This window comes from Hemicordylus capensis, chromosome 2, assembly GCF_027244095.1.
Source record: "Hemicordylus capensis ecotype Gifberg chromosome 2, rHemCap1.1.pri, whole genome shotgun sequence".
Taxonomy (NCBI): Eukaryota; Metazoa; Chordata; class Lepidosauria; order Squamata; family Cordylidae; genus Hemicordylus; species Hemicordylus capensis.
In genome coordinates this window covers 77,001,515-77,021,445 of record NC_069658.1, presented here as the reverse complement: position 1 = coordinate 77,021,445, position 19,931 = coordinate 77,001,515, and the positions used below count along the sequence as shown (strand labels likewise).

Sequence of the window (19,931 nt, the reverse complement as noted above, 5' to 3'; positions counted from 1 at the left end):
AGGCAGACCTGGAACTCAGGGTCCCCCGTGTAGGCATAGGCATCAACTGCGCCTTGGGATCCTTGGAGGATTTCACTGTCAACATCGAAGGCATGGTTGGCTTTGACACCAGAGTAGCTGATGAGCTCGACATTGAGAGTTGAGGTTTTAGCGCCAAATTATAAATTATAAAGGTTCTCCATATTATGTTTTTCTCCTAGGCAAAGGAATGCCAATCTGAAGAGGGGAAAGAGGTGTTACATTTCCAGCACCTCTTAAACATATTTTTCTTCCTTTCTGTCATCAAAACTCTCCGATAAACAAATTAAAAAATGATATTCTCACACAAGAAAACAGCCAAACAACTTTCTCTCACTTATCCAAATGGCTGAAGTGGCAAACTCCAGCCAAAGTGTGGAAGAACCTTCCGAGGCATCCGTACTGGTCGGCGGTTGGATAGGAACTGAGGAGAGCAGCAGTCCAGCTGCCCCTTCTGATGGATGCATGCGCACCATGGGTGGAGCCATGAGTGCCGAGCATGCAGCTATTAGAACCTTCCTGAATGGGCTCTTGCACAGGCAGGTATCCCAGTGCTGTGAATATACTGGGATCATGTCAAGGATCATAAACCAAATGCTTTAATTACAAAGAAACCTGTGCACTTAGTTAAACCTGTTACAATTCTACTGTCAAGTCACATGTTCACTCAGACGTGGTGAGTGTCTCTTTAAAAGATCCAAGGTCCTGAGATAATGCAGAGACTGTAATGTGATGATGATGCAGAGACTGTGATGTTACGTTTTCACAGTGCTGGTCTGTTACTCCTTTATCTCAACCCACTTCTATCTTCCCCAAAAACAAGCAAGAGAGGAATTTGGGCAAAAACAAAACAGGGGGAATAGCAGCTGTATCAGGGGCATAGCAAGGTTGGAGTGGGCCCAGAGACAAGATTTTAAAATCCTCCCCCCCCCCCCGCTCACTGAAGCTCAGCTCATGTGGACGATGCAAGTCATTTAATGGTACTAGAGAAAGACATGCTGTTCTGGTAGCTCCAGGTCTTAACACTCACATCAGTTTCGGAGGATGAATACAACTGAGGGAAGCCCGAGCGGGTGTGTGGCTGGGGGAGTCTGTCATGAGGCTTGCCTCTGGGGGCCCCCCCAAGGCAGTGGGCCCCCAGACAACTGTCTCCCCTTGCCCTATTATAGTTACGCCCCTGAGCTGTATCCTTTCTGTACATCAGAGAGGAACTGTGAGTTCACATCAACTGCACTTCCACTTCCCACCTGCAGGAGTGAGAAAATGGCATAAGGAACTAGATCAGGGGTAGGTCACCTTGGCTCTCCAGGGGCCTTTTCACACAGGACTTTTATTATGAATTCACTCCTGATTGGAGTGTGCCAGTCCACATATTTGCTGGATTTAATCCAACCTCCCTGTGGGCTATCAGGGACCAGGACAGACAGGACTTTGATTTCCCCCCAATGGAGGCTGCAAATTCTTACTTAGCCCAAAGTATGTCCGGTTTAAAAATTCCTCTATTTCCAGCAGCTTTAGAAAAAATCTCCGAGGCTTCAAATGTGTCCTGGCGCTTTTCTGTAATGTTTGGAGGGGCTGTTTCAGATAATTCGGCTTCACTGACCTAAAAGGGCTGCCTCCCTAGCAGCCCACCCCCCACCTTTCCCCATTTCTGCCTCACCCCCCCCACCTCTCCCCACTGGCAGCAGCTCTTCTGAAGGAGGGAATAGTCTCCCGATGTTTGCTGCTGCCGAGCCTGAGAGGCGCCTCCGCCTCTCCCCGCCAGCTGCTTGGGCTCTTCTGAAGGAGGAAATCGCCTCCCTCCGAGGGTGCCCTTCCCTGCTGCTGATCTCACGTGGGATTGGCCGCAGCAAATGACTCTCCTTCAGGGTGCTTTCCAGACTAGACAGATAAATCTCGGAAGTGTGCTTCCACACTTTGTGCGTAGTAACACCGCAGTCCCTCCGCAGAGAGCAGGGGGCAGTTCACATTTCCAATGCCTTGTTGTGAATTTAACCACTGTGATATAGAGCAAGGATGTCGTATACCCGGCGTGAAAAAGTTGCTGTGTTTCCAGGTTGTTGGTTTCCGTGAGACTGCTCCCCTTGCTGTTTACGTTCCGAATGCGACTTGCCTGAATGGAGGCATTTTGCTGCTGATGAGCAGCTAGCCTGGAAAGTGCCCTGAAGAGCTGCTGCAGGTGGGGAGAGGCCGAGGCACTGGGCTCCGTAGCAGCAAACGGAGGGAGACATTCCCTCCTTCAGAAGAGATGGCAAAAGAGATCGCCAGAGAGGCGGAGGGGTGGGTGGGAACAGATGCACCTGGGGGGACTCAGCCAGCCCAAGCAAGGAGAGTCTGAGGCAGCGATGGGGAAGGGGGGGGGGAGCAGCAGCCAAGGGAATGTAAACTGGAGTGTGTGTCAGGCAATGGGGAAGGGGGTGCAGTCAGTGGGGAATACCAAGTCTAGAAACAATTGGAAGGGCAACTCCCCCAGTCCAGTCCCAGTCCCAGTCCCAAGCACAACTCAAAATAACCTTCAGCCTTTAAAGCCCTTCTTACTAATCTGTGTAGCCCTGTATCTGATTTGTGTAGTGAAAACTGCTCCGATCCCAAACAAATTACAGGTGAATGGTTCTGCCTCGCTCACCAAAAACAGGGTGCTGATACAGCAACTGTGGCATGACACTACAATTTGCTACTTATTAGGGAGGACAGATTTATCAAATTGGGGGTGTCCATATAAACTACAAATTCTACAAACATGACTCAATGCACTGTATAATCTTGATCGTGGCATCTATGGGTCTACCCAGACATGCTTTTATTCAGATTAAGTATCACTCCAGTAATTGTTTGTTGAAGTATTGCCTGTTTTTATTACATTTTGTAATAAAATAGAGTAGAATTGTAAAATACACTTCCCCCCCCCTTCCATCGTTATGGTGCATATTTATGGTGCTTAGTAATGAATAACTAGTTTCAGTGTTCATTAATAAGCTGCAGAAGAAGAGAGGTGGGTGATTTAAAAAGTGTTTCTTTGTGTGTGTGTGAGTGTGTGTGTGAGAGAGAGAGATGTGTGTGCACTGCCTTGAAACTGCCACCCAGAACAAAACTGTTTCCACTCACTGATGATAAAAATTAGAGGGAACACTGGAGCGCATATTCTTTGAGGGGCCAGCTTGAAAAAACCTGGAGCAAACAGTGGGAACTCACAAAGGAGACAGATTGCAGGGAATGCAGGGAGCAGCCAACGGCAATGTGAATGGTCCATCTTATACCCAGAATTAAAATGCCTTGAATCTACTGTGAAGCAGATTTGCTATTCAAATACCCTGAGGCATAATGCCATGTGTGGAAAAACCTCCTGCTGTTGTTGAGCTTCAACTCCCAACATGGGAGTTGTAGTTCAAGAGATGGAGAGCCAAGTTGGTCTACCCATGAGCTAGATGGACCTACAGTCTGATTTGGCATAAGGCAGCTATTAATGTTCCTGCATGGAACAATTATGCTTTGGAGAGATAGTTCTTTCTACCAAAAATATGCTTATGCTGTCATAGGTTCCCTTATTACCAGGGACAGGCTATATTATTTTCTGGACTCTGTCCCTGCTAGATCATTGTCCCTAACTTGTACTTATTTTTGCTTCTTATCTCATTTTATTCCATACAAATTGCTAGAATTATCATTCTCCGGCATTCATTGCCCTCCCCAGAGTTTCTAGAAATTAGTTCTCCAAGTAGGTAGGTTTACACATGGTGGCTCTAGTGCACCTGTATGGAAATTGATGCACAACATAAAGGCATGATACAATGCACAGCATCTAGTGGGTCGACTTATCTTCAACAATGCAGAATAGTTGGTGGAGGACTTAGGCAGTAACCCTCAGTATAAGAATCAGTTGTTTCAAGACAACATTGGCCAACCTCTTCCACCTTAGGTCAGAATCCAGTGGCTTTTGAATGCAGATGTCCACCAGCTTCCATAACCCCAACATCCACCAGCTTCCGCCAGGTCCATTAGTCAACATTCATCCACTACAAGCCATGGATATCTGCAGGCTTCAAGCACTGACTGACCTCTACGCTTCTGTGCAAGAGAACTTGCCTTGCCTCCACATCCCTTGAATGACCTGCTCCACTCTGCTGAGGGATTGCCTTCAGTTTCCAGCTTCACCAACTCATCTCCTCTACCTGGTGTAAGTCTTGGCTAGGCTTATATGCTTGCCCTTGTTTGTCTGGGAGAGAAAAGTGTGTTTAAAGAATCAGAGAGAACTATCTTCACCTTGGTTTAATCCTCAAGGATTAAATACTTTATATCAAGAACCCTGTCACCTTAAGTGGCGCAGCAGGGAAATGCTTGCCTAACAACCAAAAGGTTGCCAGTTCGAATCCCTGCTTGTACTATATCGGGCACCAGAGATATAGAAAGATGCTGAAAGGCATCATCTCACACTGCACGGGAGGAGGCAATGGTAAACCCTTCCTTTATTCTGCCAAAGAAAATGACAGGGTTCTGTGGGCGCCAGGAGTCGAAATCAACTTGACGGCACACTTTACCTTTATCGAGAACCCTATGGGCATGGACGCTAGTGGTGGCTGGTGGTGTTTGGGGCTTGGAAGACAAAGTGCAGGGCAGCTAATGGTAGACAGAGTCAAAGGTAACATTTGCTGAGGCTAATGGCAGAGCTAACAACAGATAGGTCCAACCTGGAGATAATTTGAGTAGAATTGGGGGCAATCACTAGCACATGGTTTTTTCCAGTTTATAAAGCTGTTTACTTGTTTCAACTAAAATCTCCATCATTCACACGTGCATTTGGCAGCTGGCTATTTAGTGCTAATTTTGTCTCTTGATTAGTTGTGAGTAAAGGAATCATGCTCTTAGACTGAATTGTAGGTGTCAGCATAGAAAGCAGCAATGCCCTCTCTCTCTAAAGCTGCCTCCTTTCTTCTAGCAACACTACCTCTATTTCTCCCCCCCAACCCAAAATCTCAGTGCTCCCTTCCCCAACTCATGCAAGACCAGGCTAAGAAGAAAAACTGGGGGTGGATTATTGAGCATCCACTTGCAGGCAGTACCTATGTATAAACACATGCACAACTCAGAGATTCTACTGTGGACTATTCCTTTCTACCATAAATTTCTTTAGTAAATATAATTGAGATCTGAATTGCCCACCTTGAATCTGTCATGGAGTATTGAATGTACAGAAAATGCATAGTAAGTAAACTACATGCCCTGGCATAGCCAGAATGAATATTGGAAGCATGTGCCAAAAAAGTACTAAATACAATTCTTGAGGAATTGAGATATACTTGCTATTATGGGATCATCATAGATGGAACATCTGATGTCTCTATGGGCAGTTGGTATTTATCATTAGACAGGCACATGAAAAAGATAGAAATTGGGATGCAAAGGAACGATTTTGGAGAATGGTGGACTGTGATGAAAAGAAAGGATACACATTGTGAAACAGATAAGAAAGTATCAGCATAATATAAGATAGAGTTTTGTAGAGGCCAAGGATGCAATAATGCTTCAATGTAATATGTCTGGAAAAAACCAGGGCGTGAAAACCAGGATACAGGATGAAAATCTTCAGGCATTGTTTTCACCCTGTAGTGCACACTGTCTGAATCTATGTGGTGTCCATACCATGGAGATGAGCCCTGATATGAAAACTTATTTTGGAAATGTACAGAAACTATACACTCTGTTTTCATGCAATAGTGCAAGACAGAAACTGCACGATTAACTCTGTTCTGTATTAACAACTAGATGGGGCTCAAGAATTGAAGCTATTCACCTACTTGGACAAAATTATAAAGTGGTTTTAGATTCTTCAGAATTGAGGAAAAATTAGGTTTGATAGCAGAAACCCAGCCTAATGTTTCATATCTCATTCAGTGGATGCAATCTGTGTTCATCCTTCTGACTCCAGTATCCAAAGCAAGCTTCCATAATAAGCTAGCCAATACAGGGGGGAAAAACACCCAATCCCCCAGAAGAGAAATTCTGGACCCAAGTGTTCACCATAGCTATGGACATGCTCCTCTCAGATGTCCAAACCCTAGCCAAGACCATGGGGAAACTCTCAAGCTTGTTTTCATCCATCCTTGACCTACCAACTCTTGCAGAGATGGGAAAAAGTCACATTTTCAGAGTCCCTGACTACCACATAGCCACAAGATGTGAGCAAGGACAAGTTGCAAGAGCTATGCCAGTTTTACAAGAATCAGGAAAGATTAGAATCAGTGCACCTCTGGAGGAGCCATAGTGACTGCAGTTGAGCTTCTAAATAAGAACTACCTGTGGTCAGTGACTGGGGAGAATAGGCTGAACCATCTAATAATGCTCTGAACTGAGAACATGCTTGCAAAGCAAATAAATTATGATGATGTAATTGATGACTTTGCATTCATGAAGGCAAGAAAGAAATAGAAATACTTTGCTTAGACCATGAAATGTAAACTGTACAGTTCAGTTCATTGCTAAAACAAAACTGATGTCTCCAATTTTGCTCTTCTCAATTTGTTCCTAACTTCATAACATAAGTTTGATAAAGGTTTTACTTGTAAATGGTTGATGTTATTTTGCTTCGTAACCTGACTCTAATGTACACAGTTTCTGCCTAGTCATCCTTGCCATGAGACGGGAAAGCCCATTTCATCCCAGGACAACTGCTGCATGTGAGAATTCTTACCTGTGGACCATCCATGCAAAAATTCTTACATATGGTCCCCCAACTTTGTACACACATGCGCGTACCCTTTTAGAGGGGCCCTAACATCACTCCTGCCCCAGGCCCCATAAATTCCCTGAGCAACTCTGTGAGAAGGGGAAAGCTCAGACCCACCCCCATCCCCATGTGCCAGAGTCCAGATCTGGAGCTCCTCTTACACACAGTTATTTCGAAAACAAACAAAAAAGCAAGTTAGAGACAAAGATGTCCAGTAATCTTCAGTCTGCTCAGTGTTTGTTTCTGCAATGAGATTTAAAAACCAATCTTATTTATGAGACTACTTTATGAAATTAGTACTCTTTGCTGGTCAGCAACATATTTGCAAATTAAAATATACTTCTGGAAAGGTCAGCAGTTGGCATTTACAGTCAACAGAACACTGAGATCCTTGGATCATATTTTACAATATGGTATCATGAAACATTTTAGAATTTTGAGTTATGATCCTAACAAAGTCAAATTCTTCTAAGGTCCATTGGTTTCACTTTGGCAGTTAAGGCCATGTGTAAATCTGGCCCATTGATTTTTCAATGTGATTTAAAATATTAAATATCTCTTAACCTTGACTGGATGGTGCCCTCATTGATTTTAACATTTAGGAATGTGATCTTAATGAATAATTAAGATAGGATGGTTCTACCTAACTTTATTGGCTTAATTTTTTAGCAAGTGTCGAAAAACTGAAAGTTTGCAGGGATTTGGAATTTGCAGGGAGCTAAATTGCATTAAATTAGTGGTTGGCATTAGTATTTATGGACCTCACCTAGCATTTCAGAGACCACATGAGATGCATACCACTAAATGTATAAAAGTGTCCTGGAAATATGTTGCTCATGATAACCAGATTTTCCTAAAGAGATAAGGGGGAAACAGGGGCTAATTCTATGGGTACCCTTCACAATCAGTGCTTACAAAAATAATAAACATCTTGTTGATTTGCGGTAGATCAGTAACTTAGAAGAGAATATATTTGCAGTAAATATGTTAGCTGATGCAAGTTAAAGCAAATGATTTATTTTAGTAGGTTTTCAAACATATTAACATTTCCTCACATTTTCAGGGTGAATATACAGTGGTCCCTCGACTTACGAAGTTAATCCGTTCCGAATGCATGTTCGGAGGTCGAAAATTTCATAAGTCGAAAAGCGCACCCACGGAGGTCTAAAAAAATTCGTAAGTCGAGTAAGCCGCATCTAAACTGCCAATGGTTTCCGTTCGTAGCTCGAAAAATTCGTAAGCGTGCGGCCATTTTTGTTGTTCGTAAGTCGAAAACATCGGATGTCGAGTAGTTCGTAAGTCGAGGGTCCACTGTACCTTCACATGGGAAGTCAGACTATATATGATACAGTTTTTGTGTCACAATTTTTCTGTCTAACAAACTTACTTCTGAGTGTCTTTAATGGGATTTTTCATTATGATTAAGTAATTTCCATAAGGCTTTTTGAGTGTTTACCCTGGTGCCTATTGGGCCAATCTGTATTATTCTTGAAAACTTGGATGAAAGCCAATAGGTCACCAGCTTCATAAAGGCATCTGGGAATCCCTTATTGGGTCCATTAAGATATCATGCAGAACCAGAGCTAAAGTCCTAGTTCCATAGAACATCCCCAACCTCTTGGAAGCACTTCTCTCCTCCTTTCCCTGCCTGCAAGAAACCAAAATGGATCACGAGGTCCAAACTGATCAATCTTGAGTTATTCTAACCAGTCTGCCTGAAATAAACCTAAATATGTAACCCACTTCAAACCTTGGGTTTAGATTTAGGTTTATTTTAAGCATCTGGTTAGAATTAATCAAGACTAGTCAGTTTGAGTGTCATGATTGATCTTAGTTAGTAGTGGCCCATGTGGGTGGAGCAGGATGGACGATAAATGAGCCACATGTGGGACTCATTCCTACTCACCTCTATACCAACCCTGGCTGCCTCATTCTGCATCCCCTGCCATCGTGACCCCCCTCTACTATGTCTGCATGCCATAGGCATGTAGGCTCTCTGTTCATTTGCTTGGGTTGGGGAACCTGGTGAATGAGCAGCCACAGTGGGAGAGGCAAGGCAGTCAGGGTGGGGAGGAGTGAGTGGGAACAAGCTGAACTTGTGGCTCATTTACCACTGCCCCCTGCTCCACTTGTACTGGATCTTGCTACTGGATCTTGGTTTCTTTCTAACCTATATTGGAATTGGAATTCCTGGGAGAGTTACACAGACAGGGGAGAGAGGAGCACATGCTCCCGAGGCTCAGGGACGTTGCACAGAACCAGGCTTTAACCATGGTTTAATGTCTGAACTGGTTTGCTATTTAAGGTTGCTTCAGCCAGCGATCCTTACACACAGTACAGTAATGCATAACACAACTGGGATGGTCTTTGTAAAAATTAGTTTAAGAATGCTGTTGGATATCCAAATGAATATTAGCTGGCATCTTGTTTAGCAAAGTATGCATAAGGAGACTCTGCAGGGATGCACTGAGAGCCTATGTGTAACTCCACCTACAACCCCAGTCCTCCTGCTGGTGTGATGTTGCGACACAAGGCAAGCACTTCTGAGTGTTGATTGCACTCTGGAAACACTCTGCACGATCAGAAACATGTTGCTGAGGGTCAGTGACGTGTTTCCAATCATGCAGAGGGCTTCCAGAGCACGACCAACTTAAACTGAGCACATATGCTTAAACAGAAGTGTTAAGATAGAGACAGCTGACTTTTAGACCAGTTAGGATGCACTATTTGGATTAAAGATGGAATAGCTGAATTCAGTGAATTCATCTCACGGAGATCCATGAAGCCAAACTGTCTGAAATCCAGGGATTTAATGTTAATCCACTAACATCTATTTTGGCCCCGAGTAACTAAGAGCATAAGAACAGCCCTGCTGGATCATGCCCATGTCCTATCTAGTCCAGCATCCTGTTTCACTCAATGTTCTACCAGATGCCACTGGGAGCCTACAGGCAGGAGTTGGGCATGCCCTCTCTCCTGCTGTTGCTCCCCTGCAACTGGTATTCAGAGGCATCCTGCCTCTGAGGCTGGAGGTGGTCTATAGCCCTCCAACTAGTAGGGGCTGATAGACCTCTCCTCCATGAAGTTATCCAAACCCCTCTTAAAGCCATCCAGGTGGTTGGCTGTCACCACATCTTGTGGCAGAGAATTCCACAAGTTGATTATGCATTCTGTGAAAAAGTACTTCCATTTGTTGGTCCTAAATTTCCTGGCAATCAATTTCATGGGATGACCCCTGGTTCTAGTGTTATGTGAGAGGGAGAAGCATTTCTCTACTTTCTCCACACCATGCATTATTTTATAGAACTCTATCATGTCTCCCTACAGTCACCTTTTTTCTAAACTAAAAAGCACCAGGTGTGGTAGTCCTGCCTCATAAGAAAGTATGAGGTAGCACTCTTTGGAGAAAACAAATGCACTTCACCTTGAGTTGGGCCAATTCATATGACACAAAACTGATCCCAAGCACAGCTGTTGTGTACATATGGAAATGATACTTTCCGAAAATGAGAAAAATTTACATTCACTATTTGAAAGGTAGCTAAGTGGACTTTTAAAATTTTGCAGATTCATTGGGGAAGTTGCCTTGTACTGACTCAGGCAATTGGTCCTTCTAGTTCAGTATTGTCTGCACTGGCATACAGCATGCATGCAGCTGCACAAGTGCATGTTACAAGAGCACACCTATGCAACTACGTGCATGCTGTGTGACAACATGCAAGGTAGTTTGTGCTGTATGTGAGCTATTATTAATAGCAGCTCTTAGTCTTCAGGGTTTCAGAGAGGAGTTTTCTTCACTCCTGTCTGGAGTTATCGACTGAGCATCTGTAGCAGAGTTTGGGCTAGTGTTTGTAGTTGGGGATAAGACAGAAGAACAGTGGGGTGATACTGAGCTAGATAGACTAATGGTCTGACTCAGTACATGGCAGCTTCCTATGTTCCCATTTTAATATTTGTTTGCCTCATTTACTAGTGCTGTTACATACTTCTTTTTACACAGAGCAGGGAAAAGTAAATCAATTTTTTCTCAAGTTTCCTTTGTCCAATGAATAGCTCTTCTCACTAGTTGGTTCCAGATAGGAATAGGAACAGAATTTTACACTGCCTTGCCCTGTTTTCAGGGTCTAGGCACTTGATCACAAGTGCTTGCAAAGCAGTTTTGCAACTTGGCAAAGGGCAAAGCACTGTGCCCAACTGCGGGAACATTTGTTCAAGACAAGCATTAAACTGCAAATATATGTTTTATATCAGTGTGCTAGGTTTGCTCATTGGCTAAGAGAAAACACCAGTTTTCATGCATTGCATGTGTTCTTATACTGCACAAAAGCTTAGGTATTAAAGCAAAATGTATAAACAGCAATATTCAGATACTGAAGCCTGAGATGTGAGAACCCAGCAAGATTTGACTTGTTTTAGTGACAGAGGGAATTCTCAACCTGAGAACATGTTGTTCTTCAACTCCAGTATATATTACATGAAACATGTACAAATGTGCCTTATATAATATATTTAAATTATTTATTTATTTATTTAGTTATTTATTCATTCATTCAACATATTTTTACAGCGCCCAAAACTTACGTCTCTGGGTGGTTCACAACAAAATAAAAAGTAAAACATTAGTTAAAAACAAAAACAAAAAGTTTAAAACATTACAACAATTTAAAAATTTTAAAACAGCATTAAAACCATTAAGCCAATATTAATTAAAAGCCTGGGTGAAAAGATGCATCATTAAAGACTTTTTAAAAGCTGTCAGAGATGGGGAGGCTCTTATTTCACTAGGGAGCGCATTCCAAATCCTCAGGGCAGCAGCGGAGAAGGCCTGTCCATGAGTGGCCACCAGACTAGCCATTGGCAAATGCAGACAGACCTCTCCAGATGATCTCAGTGGGTGGTGGGGTTCATGACGAAGAAGACATTCTCTTAAATACCCAGGGCCCAAGCTGTTTAGGGCTTTATAGGTTATAACGAACACCTTGTATTCTGCCCAGAAACATATTGGCAGCCAGTGTAGCTCCTTCAATACAGGAGTTATATGGTCTTTCCGAGAAGACCCAGAGACCAGCCTGGCTGCCACATTCTGTACCAACTGTAGTTTCTGGACTACATACAAGGGCAGCCCCACATAGAGCACATTGAAGTAGTCAAGTCTGGAGTGACCAGCAGATGTACCACTGTTTTGAAGTCGTTCGTCTCAAGAAATGGACGCAGCTGGCGTATCACCCAAAGCTGATAGAAGGCACTTCTGGCCACCGCCTCAACCTGGGAGACCAGGGAGAGGCTTGGCTCCAGAAGCACCCCTAGACTGCATACCTGTTCCTTCTGGGGAAGTGTGACCCCATCCAGAACAGGAAGATCAAAATTGGCTCTCGAGTTCCGACCCTGCACAATGAGTACCTCCGTCTTATCTGGATTCAGTTTCAGTTTGTTATCCCTCATCTAGCCCATTACCAACTCCAGGTAGGCATTTAGGGAGGTTATGCCCTCTCCTGATGATGCTGACATTGAGAAATAGATTTGAGTGTCATTAGCATACTGATAGCACCCTGCACCAAATCTCCTGATGATCTCTCCCAGCGGTTTCATGTAGATGTTAAACAATATCGGAGACAGTATGGAGCCCTGAGGGACACCATACAAAAGTTCAGATTTTGAAGAACAGCAGACTCTAAGGGACACCATCTGGAACCTGCCTGAGAGGTAGGAGCGGAACCACCGCAAAGCAGTGACTCCCACTCCCAACCTGCTCAGACGGTCCTGAGGGATACTATGGTCAATTGTATCGAAAGCCACTGAGAGGTCCAAAAGGACCAATAGAGTCACACTTCCTCTGTCCATTCCCAATTGGAGATCATACATCAGGCCGACCAAGGCAGTCTCCACCACATAGGCAGCCTGAAAGCCAGTTGAAAATGGGTCAAGGTAATCAGTTTGGAGTCTCTCTCAGCCCTATCTTGGAGATGGCAGGAAGAGAACTTGGAACCTTCTGCATGCAAACCTGTAGATTTATTTTATTTATTTATTTATTTATTTTTATTTTTACATTTCTATACCGCCTTTCGTTAAAAGAAAACCCCAAGGCGGTTTACAAAAAATAAAACATACAATAAAAAGCAGTAAAAACATCAAGCTAAAAACAAGCATAAAAACAAGACAACAGATAAAAACAACAGATGTTCTTCCCAGAGCAGCCCCACCCCCTGAGTGGAATATCTTACAGTGCTCACATGTAGTCTCCCATTCAAATGCAAACCAGGTCAGACCCTACTTAACAAAGGGGACAATCCATGCTTGCTACCACAAGAACAGTTCTCCTCCCTCTGTTCTTGGAAAATACAATAAAACTCTTAAAGGGGATTTTTCCCTGTTAGCAGGGCTTCTGTTCCTAAGAGACTGCAGTTCAGGAAAGAGAGTCTAAGTTCCTAGGAGACTATACTTTGAGTACCTTATGACTCTATACAGAGGAGTCTGTCCTATGGCCACTCAAAGTGGTAAGATTTGGGGGCAGGGTTCCTAAGGGCTAGATCAGGCCTGCTCATCAGGCCCTCCTCCAGATGTTGGCCTACAACTCCCATAATCCCTGGTATGGGGCACTATGGCTGGGAATTATGGGAGTTGTAGTCGAAAAACAGCTGGAGGTGGGGTCAAAGTTGAGTAGGCCAGGGCTGCACACACATCAGATATACACAAGTCTCAGACAATACATATATAGTGACTTGTGAGAGGCGGTGGGCAGGGGGAACAAAGAGAAATTTCCCCAATCCATTCTGAGTGCAGTTATCCCATGTCTTTCCTACACAAATGCTTTCCCATGGAAAATCATCCATGTGAAACACACATGGCCATATTTCTCCACATTCTGCACCAGAAATCAGTTACTACTCTAAGGTGCATGGTTGCCTGTGGCTATGCTTTGAGATCTGTGGTGGGAATTAGCTTAAATTAGAGCAAATGGGCATACAGAGCAAGGTTATCCAAATGGGAGTAACAGAGTCAAGACAAGTCCCGCTCCATTGTAAAGTTGCGCAAACACAACTTTACGCTTTTTACTTCCATATTAGAAATAGTGGGCATTGTGCCATGCAATTATATTTGTCTTAACAATGAAGCAGAACTTCCCTGTTGCATCTGCGTAAACACTGTTGACACAGATGCAACGTGTGGGCCACTGCCTGCATTCCTCAAGGCAATGCAGGCAGTCAATATTTTTTTAAAAATATGTACTTATAAAAACTGTAGGCAGCAAGCACCCATCTTAAAAGTATGCAGCTTCCTTCAGAACAATTGTTCTTATCCATATGCAAGTCTAATAGACAAATTAATCATATGAAGTTTTAGTCGATTGATCAACTAAGGTTTCTTTAAACTGAAAACAGCTCTGGTCTCTGTATGCATGGCAAAAATGTTGCAATGACAAACATGTAAAATCTTTCTGTTTAGAAGCACTGTGTAACAAAACTGCAAATACTGATTTGACACACAGTGCCTTATTGGTGTGGGGGGGAACCAACAACCCCTAGAAAGGAAAACTTTCGCAGAGTTCGTACTTGCATTATGGACAAACAGGGTCACCAGTCTCTGTAGCCAAATTCTCCTGTGTCAGGTGGGGATATGAACTGTCTGTCTTATCTGGCACAAAAACGTTACTCCGCTGCTAGCAAAGCTGTTGCTTACTTTTGTGTCTGCTCTGCTCGGTCAAATAACTGCCCATCTTTACACTATGGCTTATGTGATGTTACAATACTGCATTATTATATTACCTGGTGTTATTATATTGACATTAACATAATTTACCATCTGTAGTTGCATGCAAACTTGGACTTTTGTGATTATTTTTTAAAAATCGAAATCTCATTTAAAAAAAAATATTACAGGACAAAAAGTGAAATTTATCAGATTTCTTTTTTAAAGGGAGCATTAGTTTTTATCTATCCTGATTCACACAGGAGATTTTGACTTTGGAGAGTGGTGACTCTGTTTCTCTGTAGACAAAACAGGATCACTGCTCTCCAAAGCTAAAATCTGTGTCAATCAGGGTAGATAAAAATCAATTATCTTCTTTTAAAAAGCAATTCATTAAAAGTTAGATTTGTTTAAAAAAATTAAAATTGTAAAAAGCTGATATCAAGTTACACCCCAATAACTGGTTTAAAACAATATCTGTAATACATACATATTCTGGACACAAAACTCTCCCTGATGTCCCAGGTTGAGGCAGTGGCCAGAGGTGCCTTTTATCAGCTTCAACTGATACGCCAGCTGCATCCATTTCTTGAGATAAATGACCTCAGAACAGTAGTACATCTGCTGGTCACCTCCAGATATGACTACTGCAATGTGCTCTATGTGGGGCTGCCTTTGTACATAGTCTGGAAACTGCAGTTAGTTCAGAATGCGGCAGCCAGATTTGTCTCTTGGGTCATCTCGGAGAGACCATATCACTCCTATCTTAAAACATCTACACTGGCTGCCGGTGAGTTTCTGGGCAGAGTACAAGGTTTTGGTTATAACCTATAAAGCCCTAAACAGCTTGGGCCCTGGGTATTTAAGAGAACGTCTTCTTTGCTATGAACCACACCGCCCATTGAGATCATCTGGAGAGGGTCGTCTGCAGTTCCCACTGGCTCATCTGGTGGCTACACAGGGACGGGCCTTCTCCATTGCTGCCCCGAGGCTTTGGAACACACTTCCTGCTGAAATAAGAGCCTCCCCATCTCTTACAACTTTTAAAAGGGCAGTCAAGATGCATTTGTTCACCCAGGCTTTTAATTAGATACTGTTTTAATTGTGTTTTAATAGTTTTAACATTTAATTTTAATTGTTGAAATGTTTTAATCTATTATTGGCTGTTTTTATTGTTTTGTAAACTGCCCAGAGAACATGTGTTTTGGGTGGTATAGAAATGTAATAAATAAATAAATAAATAAATAAATAAATAAATAAATAAATAAAGGTCTACAATGAGGCTCTTAAATCTGAATCCATGACCCTCTTATCAAACACATTGAAGCAGATGCTTCTGTGTTGCTTCAGTACTAAAGAATGAACCATGAAGAAGAAAAATGAAATAGATTTGTGCAAACTATTAATATCTGGACTCTGACAACAGCATGGACATTTACCTCCCATGTCCTGGAATGACACTGTTAACTATGAGCCCTTGCTTCTGTTGGGAAAGGTTTGGCACTTTGGCTGCAATCCTATGTACACTTAGAAGGAGTATGTCTAAATGAGCTCAGTGCAGAGGCAGAACAATACTGAATGGCCATGTTCCATGAACACGGGCTGCTCACCACCAGGGGCTGCTTACCTGCTGCCTGCCTCTTCCACCTCCGCTAGTCCCTGCTTACCTGCCACCTCCTCCCTGGGCCATGGCAGTGGTTCCTAAGCCTTAGGTAGATAAACACCTTTTCGGGGTTCAAGGAAACAGTAAGTGGTGTTTACTCTTACTTGTACAAGAGAACCCCAAACAAAAATCTAAATCTGAATATATAAACTTAAACCACAAAGTAAGGTAGAGAGTGCCATCAAGTCAAGACTCCTGGCGCCCACAGGGCAAGTTGGATTGATTTAACTCCCTAGGGAAAATAAGAAAGATTTAAGTGAAGTTTCCCATTTTGAAATTCATATATTTCTTGAAAAAGTAAGCATACTAACAGGTTGCTATTCAAATTAAGACATATTGGTTTGCAACTTAATAGAGCATACAATTTGAGAGCATGATAGAAAATGTTTGCTCGTGTGTCTTTTGCTCTTTGGAATTATATCTGCTAAGAAACAGATTTCTATTTAGCTTTCTCTCTACACTTGAAAGGATACAAAGCAAAGCCTATTGTTACATTCATGCCCCATTCACATGTAATGCAAAACAGGAGTTTAAGGGGCCAGAGGTTGCCAAACCTGTATGCCCAAATGCAGGAAACTCTGTTTCCATGTGGAGAGCGGCCCGAGGTTTTCTTTTCTAAACTCCAATTTGAAATTTAGTTGCTCCAGCCTGAGGTCTGCCACAGCCTGCATTATGTGTGAATGTAGAACTGCAGGCTCGGCTGTCTGGAACCAGAGTTGAGGGAGGATGCTACTCCCTCTCTTTGGCTGTGATTGGCTGTCTGGGCTATCCTTCACACAAGAAGGAAACCCACACAGCCAGTTCCCCCTCTGCAGTCTCCCTAACTCAGACAGCCTGCTCTCTGTTACCTACGTCCGAATTCGGACAGGAGAGTGGGGTGGGGAAGGGGGCGGAACTGCGAGTCTGTGGTTATGTGTGAATACAGCCACTGTTTCAACTTTAAAGGTAAAGTGTGCCAAGTCGATTTCGACTCCTGGCACCCACAGAGCCCTGTGGTTTTCTTTGGTGGAATACAGTAGTGGTTTACCATTGCCTCCTCCTCTCCAGCATGAGATGATGCCTTTCAGCATCTTCCTATATTGCTGCTGCCCAATATAGTACCAGCGGGGATTCAAACAGGCAACGTTCCACTTGTTAGTCAAGCATTTCCCTATTGCGCCAGTTAAGGCGGAGTAAACCACAAAGTACCCCACTTCAATCAAATTTTCATAATACTTAAAGTTTCATTAATCCCAGTGCATCAGATCTTCCTGGAGAGAATCTATCTATGTGGTTGCTAAGAGTTGACACCAACTTGATAGCACATAATCAATCAATCAGTCAGTCAGTCAATCAATCAATTCCAATGCATTGATTCCATATAAAAACCCTACCAATTATTCACACATTAAAACACACATACACTAAAAAATATACACTCCTATCATAAAAAGTATATAAACATAGTCTCTAAAGAAGTCCAGAGGATGTTGTTTCTATGGTTCCCAATTGGTGCAGTAAAGGTTAATATTATATCCTTAACAGAGTTCCATGGATATATCCCAAAACTCCATATATAAATGTCAATAATTCAATGCCCAATAATTCTTTGAGTATGCCAAAATCCATTTAAAAATATCCACTGTTTCAGAAAAATAGGCTCAATAATTCTTTGCAGTATGCCAGATGTGTTTCAGCTGTTGCTTAGCCTTCTTCAGTGGCATTGATATAGAAATTCCTCAGTGCAGTCTATACAATAAACACATATAGATGTAAAAAAACCTCTCTCAAGAATGCACTGCAAACATAATTTTACTCCCAATATAATCCAAGCATAATTATTCTAAAAACTTCCATATATGGCTATGCCCCTTAGAATTTGTAACTACTGAACCAGCTAATGGTGCAGTGGAGAAATGACTTGATTAGCAAGCCAGAGGCTGCCGGTTCAAATCCCCTCTGGTATGTTCCCCAGACTATGGGAAACACCTATATTGGACAGCAGCCATATAGGAAGATGCTGAAAGGCATCATCTCACACTGCACAGGAGATGGCAATGGTAAACCCCTCCTGTATTCAACCAAAGAAAACCACAGGGTTCTGTGGGCGCCAGGAGTTGACACCGACTCAATGTTACACTTTATGATTAAGCCATGGTGGCTCACTACAGTTTGCCTGACTGCTACATGCTATAAAGACACCATGGCCCTTGGCAGGGTCATGATGTCTTTATAGCATGCAGTGGCTGGGCAAATTGTAGCAAGCTGCAGCAGCTCCTGGAAGCTTAGGAGCCGAGGTGGAGGTGGAGGCTTGCAGGAGGCAGGGCAGGCGGGAAAAGAGGCAGCAGGTGAGTGGCCACAGAGGTGGCTGGTGAGGTCAGGAGGTGGATGCAGGGCTGGTGGCGGGTGGTAGGGAGAGAAAGAAAGTAGGTGAGCTGGGAGTCTGGCTGTGGTAGCAGCTACCAGATTTCGAATGTGAACCACCACCACCATTGTTACGCCAATGTTACTTTGCTATGCCAATCAGACTTACTTGTGGGTGGACATGCATAGTCTTCACATCTATTGTCAGTCTTCAGTGATCTTGATTGGTGTCCTTACACATACGCAGAGAAAGCCCCCAATGCCAATCATCATTTCATCATTATCTAAGCTGATAAAAATTCTTTACCAGTGCAAAAGGCATGTGGGCGACATGAACAAAGGTTCTGCTGTATCCCTGGGAGGGTGGTATGAGTAATATGTTTGATTGCAATCAGGTATGTTTTAATCGTTGCAACCACCAGTTCAGAAAATATATTAATTAGAAAGATGTAACTTGATTTGAATCAATCGGGAACAGTCTCATCATACGATAAGGTTGCACATGTTCTAAGGAAGTATTCATTTGAAATTTGAAAACTGAAAAGCAAGCGCAGCAAGCTGAAGAGCAATGGCTGAGCCTTTTTTGACTCTTGTACTCAGAGAAAACTGCTATCAGTTCAGCCAAAGACAATATTTGAAATACATTGCCAAATTTGACCTCAGCTACACCTGTGCACCCACAGTTAAATCAACATTAGGGAGTCTGCTTGTAAGGGCAGCATTTTACCCCAATGACCAAACGTCATGTCATGAACTTCAGTCCATTTTGACTGAAATTCAAAAGCTGGCCTTCATCCTTGATTTGCAGAACAGGTTTAGTACTGTTTTATTTCAGAATAGCTTGCAAAACAACCTGAGTACCGGTAAGGCAACCTCTGTGAAGTGAATTAACATTCACATTTTATTTAGGTACTATAGGTAGCCTTCCTTATTTCTATGGATCCAGGCAGGTAACTGCTTTTCAGGATCTTGTAAATCCCATGAGATAAATCATTATTATTTCCATTTTGCCAAAGGCAAACTGAGGCTGAAACATAGGGAGGGTTCACATGACTGCCACCCGGTTTGGAAGTGGATAAAATGTCAGGAGGCGAAAACACACATTTCTGGCAGGCATGATGCCTGAACTTGCCCAAGTCCGGTTCCTGCATCACATTATTGAGATTCTATCGACTTTGTCAAGCCAACTTCAAATCTTGGTGACAGAAGTCAGTAGAATCTTGCTCCAAAGAAGTGGGGCAGGAACCAGACTTGGGCGGGTTCAGACACTGTGCCCATGAGGAGTGTGCTCTCTTGCCTCCTGACATTTTACCCATTCCCATAGTGTCTTACTCAGTCTCAGGCCATCACTCAATCTGATTCAACATTTGAATTCAGGTGTCTTGGATCCAAAGCCATTGCTGTATGTCTTGGAGAGTGTTAACAACAGCATATAAATGAGCCAGACATTGCTTCTTGACATGAGATGTCGTGTGTGTGTGTGTGTGTGTGTGTGTGTGT

The 19,931-nt window shown here is 43.0% G+C and overlaps 1 long non-coding RNA gene across 1 annotated transcript in view; it reads right to left on the bottom strand.

Annotated features, from left to right (window-relative positions):
• Positions 1-19,931, bottom strand: part of LOC128342798 (uncharacterized) — a 58,712-nt gene that overhangs the window by 7,760 nt on the left and 31,021 nt on the right. The gene's annotated exons all lie outside the window — the stretch shown is intronic.